Source organism: Photinus pyralis, unplaced genomic scaffold (genome assembly GCF_008802855.1).
Source record: "Photinus pyralis isolate 1611_PpyrPB1 unplaced genomic scaffold, Ppyr1.3 Ppyr1.4_unclustered_Scaffold3117, whole genome shotgun sequence".
Lineage (NCBI taxonomy): Eukaryota > Metazoa > Arthropoda > Insecta > Coleoptera > Lampyridae > Photinus > Photinus pyralis.
This window is the reverse complement of record NW_022171332.1, coordinates 32,337-41,836: the sequence shown is the minus strand read 5'-3', so window position 1 is coordinate 41,836 and position 9,500 is coordinate 32,337. Positions and strand designations below refer to the sequence as shown.

Genomic DNA, 9,500 nt, shown 5'->3' with positions numbered 1-9,500 from the left:
TTTTATAGTATTCGAATACATTCTAAAGTAATTGAATACTTATTTTTTAAACTATTTGAATACTTTTCAATGTATCTGTATCTAGTATTCGCTTGTGCTGGACGTAAAAGTATTTTTTCTATTTCGGTGTCACAATGATGGTTTTGTACAACTGTTTTCGGTCGAAAACAGTTGTACAAAGACAGTGATTATAGTCGTTTTTTTGGTAACTCATCTCTTAAGTTGGCAGTTACTAGTTAGTACAAGTATGTACTCAATACTTCCATGTTTGAACTTCAAAATGTCAGTCTTACGCTGCCAACCTAAAACTTAACGGCATAAAAAGTGTTCCCAACATAAAACATGTTAGTTCTAATGTTCCCTATAGTTTCTGATAATGATTTTTTTAAGCAAATTAAAGCACCGAAATAGAAAAAATAGTATGAAAAACGCGTGTTACAATGCTTTATTGTAATACTTCTTCTTGCGGACACTCGTGGCTACGCTTCGCGTCGCCACTCGTGCCACAAGATAGTCGTATTACAATAGGTCGCATTGTAACACTTGTCTTTCAATATACTATAGTATTCAAATACGATTTGAAAGTATTGTGCCCAGCTCTGCTTTGAACTTTCTCTACGAATATAGCACCAAATCGTGAAAGATATTACTTTTAAATGAGCGTAGTTTTCAATCTTTACAGAAGTGGATAATTAGGTACGTGAATTACAAAAAAAAATTTAAAACTCCACGAACTTGAAATGTAATTACGAGCTCAAACTTTTATGAACACTAAGTTCAGATGGTCTAAAAAACCTTCCATTAGGGTTTTATATGATATAAGAGAACTTATATTTGTTACAAGAGCAACTAATTAAGAATTTGTTAAGCAGTTGCGAATTACCTACATCTTCTTAACAAATTGACAAATGAAGCTTATATAGGTACACTTTTAATGAGACGACAATGAACCGATGAACTTAAATCTATGATAATTCGTTCCGACTTAGGGATGACAGCCACAACCTGAACACTACAAATAAATCACGGTGAGATTACACGAGCTTGGACTGTTGTAAATAGATAATACCGGTACCCAAAGTTTACTTCGGCAACATGCAAACAGTAGCTTAATTGCGCCCCCGAATTTAGCAACACCTACACAACCGTAAGTTAATCATCATGGCATCCCCGAAGTTTTCAAATAATTACCACGAATCATTGATTTAAAATATTACAGGTTGTGATGCGGTGTAAGTCAATTTGTGGACTTTTTTCCCATATTAACCAAGATCGATGAAAACGTCTTTTGGTGCAGAAAATCCGTCATATCTAATAAGCAACAGCCTCCCCTGAACGCTACATAGTTCAGCGTTTTATCAGTAGGCATAAAAATTCGCATGGAAGTTTTCTTTCACACACCGAGGCTTTGAAAAGCTCATCTTGTAAATCCAATTTCGGGATTTATTAAAGCGCGCGTCCCTTAACTAAACTAAAAGGGAATCCGGGGTTTTAGTGGGTTTTGTGAGAATGGGGGTTAAGAGAAGTGTATAAACGCTATAAATTCATCTTCAAATTTCGCGGTACACTATTTTTAACACGCTGCAGATTTCACCGACCAAAATTTACTCGCTATGTGTATTAGGGAAATAATTACTTATTTTTGCAAAGAGCGCTGCGGAGAGATTGTTTCAGTTTGTATTACTCACCCGCGGTTTTTTTTGCTATAAAAATGCAACCCCTATAATTCGATGCTTAAAATATTGCTAACTTTTTTATCATTTACATCTACGCTAAAATTTGTTCACCTTGTGTTCATTAAGCATTGTAATTAATGCAAGTAAAAATGTTATTACTCAATGTACCCATGAAAAGGTGACTTCTCTTTTCGAACGAGTATAGAAAGGTTAAGTCGTAGCTGAAAAGCTGAAAAATTTGTTCCACTGTCAACCTCTGTCTCAGTGATGCTTCCTTCGAATTTGTCACATTCAACAAATCGGTACCAAAATGCAGGTTAAAATTCAGAGAAATTGGGCAACCTTTCACTGAGTTTTCACGCAGTCGTGGCCGAGCGGTTAAGGCGTCTGACTAGAAATCAGATTCCCTCTGGGAGCGTAGGTTCGAATCCTACCGACTGCGAGAATTTTTTGTGTAATAAACACATACTGTTTTTTAGGCGCATTTTGCAAAAAAATTTTTTTTGTAAAAAAGTAGCTTTTAATCTCACTGCGCGGGCTGGCTGGCTGGTCGGCTGGGCTGGCTGGCTGGCTGGCAGAAATGCGCGCCCGTAGGAAAAACGCTTTGTAAAAAGACAAGGAGTGTACATGAACTATCGGGGCCGTGTAAAAATTAAGAACGTTAGGGATGGGGCTACAAGATTTTGAGTCGACGACATCTGGACGCCATCCCGAGCGTATTATACTAACCTGGAGAAATTTTTCAGTTTTTATCTATCTTTCTTCTACAGTTTTTCTCCGATTGTTTTTCAAATTGGTGTCGTCGCGGAAGATCTTGTCAACGCGCACAACTCCTGCGTGGCGGAATTTTGTTTTTTTTCCTAGGGGGCGAAATAAAAACCACCTTTTTTGCGCGGCGCGCTTCGGAGGGGCTAGGTCGACTTTGGGCCGCCCAATTAAGTTTCTTTACAGCGCGAATCGCGGTCTCTCTTTTCTCGTGTCACTAATAGCAAGGTCGAGCTATGTGAAGTACCCAAAACTTGAATTACGATTTTATGCCGGGATTTTTTAGCGGGAAATCTTATACCAAAATTGTGAATTTACGAATCGAACGGGACGTCGGAACTGGTGTTTATCGACAAAGGGAATGTGGTAACCCCCGGCGAGATCTTACTGATGGTGGAGTCGAAACTTCAAATCCGAATTGTTGCGGGTGATCAGAAGTGGGTGTCGACAAAGGGAATATGGTAACCCCAAAGGATTTTAATGATGGTGGAGTCAAAACTTCAAACGCGAATTGCGAGTGCACGGTAAGTGAGAAAATGGTACCGACAAAGTGAACGTGGTAGCTTTCGGCAAGATCTTATTGATGGTGGCGTCAATATTGGCTAATAAAACACTGATCTGCCACACAAAAATGCGCTGAAGTCCCTTCGATCTCACACGAGGCCTTTGATCATTTTTTTTTGATTACAAGATGTCTTATGAAATTGCGTTTGCTCTAATAATCCCATCATTTAAAGATAAGGAAATGTATTTTTTTATTTCGTCCTTTTGGGACCTGAAAGGCAGAATTATTACATGGCACCAGGGTAAAAAGGGAAGGTTGAGGCCCGAAAAAAAATTGTCTAAATCGATCCGGAAAAAAAATTTTCTTATAGAATGTGGCCTGTAGAATCCATAATTTCAAACAGTTCCAAGATTGGGCTACTAGTTCAAAAGTTACAGCCCTTTGAATTTTCTATCGAAATTGGTTTCTAGTCTATAACTTTTGATTGAGAAGTCTGATCGAAAAAGTACGAATTATTTTGGATTCTACGCACCAAAATTAATAAGAAAAAATGTTTTCCCGAGAAATTTCGGTGCTGTCGATTATTGGTAAAAAAGGAAGGTTGTACACTGCCTTTTTTTGAGCCCCGAAGAAAAAATTGTCTCAGATCGGCCCGAAAAAAAAATTTTCTTATAGAATGTGGCCTGTAGAATCCATAATTTCAAACAGTTCCGAGATTGGGCTACTAGTTCAAAAGTTACAGCCCTTTGAATTTTCTTTCGAAATTGGTTTCTAGTCTATAACTTTTGATTGAGAAGTCTGATCGAAAAAGTACGAATTATTTTGGATTCTACGCACCAAAATTAATAAGAAAAAGTGTTTTCACGAGAAATTTCGGTGCTGTCGATTTTTGGTAAAAAAGGAAGGTTATACACTGCCTTTTTCTGAGGCTCGAAAAAAAAATTGTCTCAGGCGACCCGGAAACAAATTTTCTTATAGAATGTGGCCTGTAGAATACATAATTTCAAACAGTTCCGAGATTGGGCTACTAGTTCAAAAGTTACAGCCCTTTGAATTTTCTTTCGAAATTGGTTTCTAGTCTATAACTTTTGATTGAGAAGTCTGATCGAAAAAGTACAAATTATTTTGGATTCTACGCACCAAAATTAATAAGAAAAAGTGTTTTCCCGAGAAATTTTGGTGCAGTCGATTTTTGGTAAAAAACGGGCATGGTACTGACATTTTTATAATTAGGTATAGGGCATCATTCGTAATTTTGCAAGTTACCCTAATTTCACAATGAACATTTATATTATGTTTCTTTAAATTTTAATTTTAACATTAAATTTCCTTTAGCCGATTACCGTAGGGCAAAAAATGGCGTGATTAAAACACAATAATTTAATTTCCACTATACAACAATAAGGTTGCTTCGTTACCAAGGAAAAAGCACCTACCTATTCAGCATTCATGCAAAGGAAAACACTTGGAACGTTATGTATCCCATAGAAGCGTATCATTAAAATAAGTGCTTTGGGTAAATCTGGGGAAGTTTGAAGAAAAAAACGCATATTTTATTTGGGGAAGTTACTTTTCCTCCACATAAAATAATCTACTGCTATTACGGCAGTTTCTAGACTATATGATTATATTCGTAGAATATAATCAATGAGAGAGATATAAACTTTATTGACGGCTTTTGGCAAAAAAACTATTTAGACTAAATGTACTTAATTTTTTTGTTCATTTCTGTCCATGTTTCGTTTATCTTCTGTTTTCATTGTTTCTCCTCTTCCTCCCTCAGCCAGTATTCTGTCCAGCTTTCCTTGTTCTTTCTATCTTTTGACATTCCCCTATCAGATGGTCAATAATTTCCTTTTTCTTTCGACATAGTCCGTATTTCCTTTCTTTTTCTCTTTCGCCCCTTCTCTCCTCGGCCCTCGTTTGCGCATCTAAACCTCGCTATTAGTTTGATGTTTTTCCTTCCCTTCATTAGAAATTTCGGTACTCCCTCCGTTTTCCCCTTGTGTTAATCCTCGTCTACAAATATTCTTTTACCAAATCACTTTCTCTTTCTGTTATTTCCTCGAATCTTTCAGCTCTTCTCTCACCTTCTCCATGTTTATTTGCTCCTCTATTTTGTGTCCTTCGGTTTCATCCCTTTGCAATGCCTCCTTTGTATTTCTTCTAGTTCATCCTATTTCGTCAATCTCCACATCTCCGTTCCATACATCAACAGTTACCAGCATTGCATCGAAACGGTTTTGTCTTATTCTGAATCCGTTTTTGAATTTCCAAGAAATTTGTCCGATAGGTATTCTCCCACGATTAAAGCGTTGTGCGCGGGTGCACCATCCTGTTGAAACCAGCGGTTTCCAATGTTTGTTGTTAAACATGGTTTTTCATGAGAAAATATTATCATGATCACTTCTGGTTTTACCGGATATGGATAGCAATTTTCTTATTTTATTGCATTTTCAAAATCTACATCTTTAATCTGAATCCTGAACTTGGAATATCACATTTAGAGTTGTAGTAGAACCACACTTCCTAACACTAACCTACCCTGACGAAAATTCGAGAAAAAATAAACCCAATTCAAGGGCTCCCGTTACACGTTATCCTTACCATTACTATTAATCTAATGCTCTCCCTTTTTAATTTTGGTGAAATACAATTAATTGCTTTTTCTTCATTGTTCCCATTGGATATAGTCTTTACAAGTGCAATCTGCAAACAATATTCTTCGCTACCCTAATTTTCTGCTTGAAGATTAATTGTAATATGCGGTGTTGATCACGTTTGGACCGTTTTCAATTGCAGCAGAATATTAAGCACCCTTGAAACGCCCGTTTTGCGAACTTCACATTATCATTCCACTCTCGCAGAAGTTGAACGAGTGTGTAATTGCGTGTACCCAAACTTCCCTAACAGCTGCCCATTTAGAATATGTGTAATAGTTTTCAAATTCATTACCGCCCTCGCTAAAAAGCCGAAATCATTTCCTCAAAAGTATGTTCTGTAATCGCTCTCAATTTGTTAAACTAATTTTCAACAAAGTAACACAATTACTAACTACAAGTTGCAATTAATTGCCTTAGTCCTTAAATGATTTGTCTTCTCGATTAAAACACGGTATTTGTAAATAAGGTTTGCTATAGTATAGGACTTTTCCGGGAAATGTAATTACACTTCAAAAGTATTTAAAGTGGAAAATTGCTCTTAACTTGATCGAATTTTAAGTACAACCAATTTATATTCGTCGTAGATTAATTTTATCAATAAGGGTTTATTTAACTAATTCTGCATTAAGGGGAAGTCTCTTTTTCAATTTCTTTTTCTATTGATCTCTTCATTTTTAATTAAGCGACGTCGTAGCTTTAATATCACCGAACCGAGGATCTAAATGCGGCACTACAGTTTTACAATTTTGAAATCTACTCCCAAGTCTACATCTCTAGCTTCTAATTGTTATCTGAGAACTTTAAATGACAGAAGAATCTCGGCCCCACCATCGAAATAGTATACCTCTAGTATTGACTTGTCAGCAGTTATTTTGTAATGTAATATCTGTCTAATTAATAATATAATGAGAGGATAAGAGGGTGGAAGGTAAACTCCAATTACAGTACAGGGATGTAGTAAAAAAAAAGTTCAGGGTTTTCCAAGTTACCAATTTTATAAATTAGTGAGAGAAAATCGATGAATATTTCAATCAAATTTGATGTGCATCAATAGTTTCAGTTTCAGCGCGAGAGTGTAAATTAGTTTCAGGGTTCAATTTCCAATCTTTAGTAGCAATCCGGCTATAAAATACACAGTTAAATCGAAAAGGTTAGGATAACGTTTTCAAGTCGTTTAATGAAAATTTCAAACGACATACCAAACTCCTGTTTCAGTTGATATTTTCAAGCAAAACATTGCCCAGAGCAGGATTGAACGATTTACCAAATTTTGCTGTGCAAGAAATTAAAATTCGTTCACTCCCCGCCCCACCCTTCAATTAAATTGAGAACAACCTGTAACTGATGTAAGGCTAATAGGAAATTGGGAATAAATACGACTGTTCATACTACAAATGAGTGGAAAACCTGTAGGAATCTTCGTAAGAACAATGAACTGTATATTATTAACCTTTTCTTGTAATCTTGTACTGTACTTGTACTGTAAAGTTCAAACAAAACCTTCAAATGTTAAATTGTGTCTCCCTTGCTAAGATTTAATTAAAAGAGCAAATTTAAATTTGTCCCCCCAGGCAGAGCTGGGCAGAATACTTTCAAAAAGTATTTGAATACTAAATAGTAAATACTTTACACAAATCAAAGGTATTTGAATACTAAATACTTTTACGTCCAGCACAAGCGAATACTAGAACAGATACATTGAAAAGTATTCAAATACTTAAAAAAATAAGTATTCAAATACTTCAGAATGTATTCGAATACTTTCAAAAGTATTCTAATACTTGTGACTCAAATACATTAAAAATGTAAAATAGTATACTAGATAAAAGTCTTAATAGTACTTAAAAAATCAAGTTATACTTTGTATGGGGTTAGCTTTTTTTATATTTCTATTGTTATATACAAATTTAAGGGGAGTAAAAGCGTATTATTATTATTATTATTATATTATTATATTATTATATAGGAGGTACCTACCAGGACCTTTCTTAAACCAGTTATATCCTTAAGAATACGTGTACCAGTTTTCAAAGCGATCGTACGTCGTGCACATGATACGTACGCCTTTCTGAAATTAATCCTAGCGATTTTGGAACAGATCCTTTTTGACCATCCGTTTGTCCGTGTGCATGATAGTTTGTTTAGAAACGTGCGATCGCTTTGAAAATTGGTACACAATGGTCTTAAGGATATAAGAAAGGTCCCTATTGTTTTTAAGTTACGTGGACTATCCAGTCAAAAAGTTTCACTCCAGGATCGTTCGGTATTCAGTTGTATCGGATTTTTATATTTGATTTTGTGACAATGGAAACTTTCCCTCTCGCTTTCCCTAAACATTTCTAAATTGTTCTCAAATATTTGAATAACTTAAAAGTACTGCCTTTTTTTGAGGCCGGAAAAAAAATTGTCTGAGATCGACCGGGAAAAAACATTTTCTTATAGAATGTGGCCCGTAGAATCCATAATTTCAAACAGTTTGAAGATTGGGCTACTAGTTCAAAAGTTACAGCCCTTTGAATTTTCTTTCGAAATTGGTTTCTAGTCCGTAACTTTTAATTGAGAAGTCTGATCGAAAAAGTACGAATTGTTTTGGAGTCTACGCTGCAAAATTAATAAGAAAAAGTGTTTTCCCGAGAAATTTTGGTGCAGTCGATATTTGGTAAAAAACAGGGTAAAAAAGGAAGGTTACACACTGCCTTTTTTTGAGCCCCGAAAAAAAAATTGTCTCAGATCGACCCGGAAAAAATTTTCTTATAGAATGGGGCCTGTAGAATCCATAATTTCAATCAGTTTTGTAATAGCCCTACTATTACCGTCTCACGTTTCTGATTGATAAAAAAAATAAATCTACATAAATAAACCGATTATATTGAAAAAAATAAAATAAATCCAAATTCCACTGCACTCACAATTGATTTCCTTTTTTTATATTAAATCTTAATTACTCAATTACTTACATCTATCCTGAATCTGAATAATATTTAAATTTACTTAATATAACACTTAATTAAATACCTACAGCAATGAATATTCTTCTAACTTCTAACTTATATTTATCCTATTTATATAAAACCATTCGGCAAAAACAATTATAAAATGACAAAATAAAAATTTTATATGAATAAATTTCTAGGTAAATAACTTTTCATAAAAATAACTTACAATTTAGACAGTAGTATTCTTCCCCTTTTTAGATGGTGGGTATTGTAGTGGAGGATGATTTAGATTATTCTCAATCTTCGCCTATTAAATCCAATCGCGTAATCCCAATTGAACAACAATTTCTTAGCGCGCTTTTCGTACTTTAGGTATAATTTCTGAACGGAAGTCTTTCAATCGCACGTTAAACTAAACTGCAGTTACTCAATGATTAATACTTTCCGAACAATTCACTATTCCAGAACGACCAACTTGTTCTTGGTTAAAAAATACGATTTTAAATTAATACGCGCAACAAATTTTATTTGGTTTGGACCTTTTTACTGAAATGGCCCGTAGCTGCGTTTCCGCGATGACACTCGCTCGTGCGAATATCTACGAAAAAACTTTATAAGTGGTGGCCGCGTTTTCCGCGGCGGTACCACGCTCCGCGTGAATATCTACGCAAAAAGCTCCCTAATTTCTGATCATTTTGGTTTTTATATCGCGAGTAAACCAACGCCCGTAATTAACGCTCCCATCAAGTTTCCGGAAATAAACAAACTCATAATTTTTTAGCCTCGCTGTTTTATTACATATTTTTCTTAGAATCTATTGCGTCTTTTAACCGGTGACCTTTTTTAAATCACGTACTAATCGTTAACTCGCCCAAAATAGGAAGTCCAAAACCAATAACTCATCTTATATTTCACGATATTTGAAACTTAATTACATCGAAAAAAAAATGTTTGT

General features: G+C 35.2%; 1 non-coding gene across 1 annotated transcript; it reads left to right on the top strand.

Annotated features, from left to right (window-relative positions):
• Positions 1-2,036: 2,036 nt before the first annotated feature.
• Positions 2,037-2,118, top strand: Trnas-aga. Its single transcript has one exon. It is a non-coding gene; the product is annotated as a tRNA-Ser (tRNA).
• Positions 2,119-9,500: the final 7,382 nt, after the last annotated feature.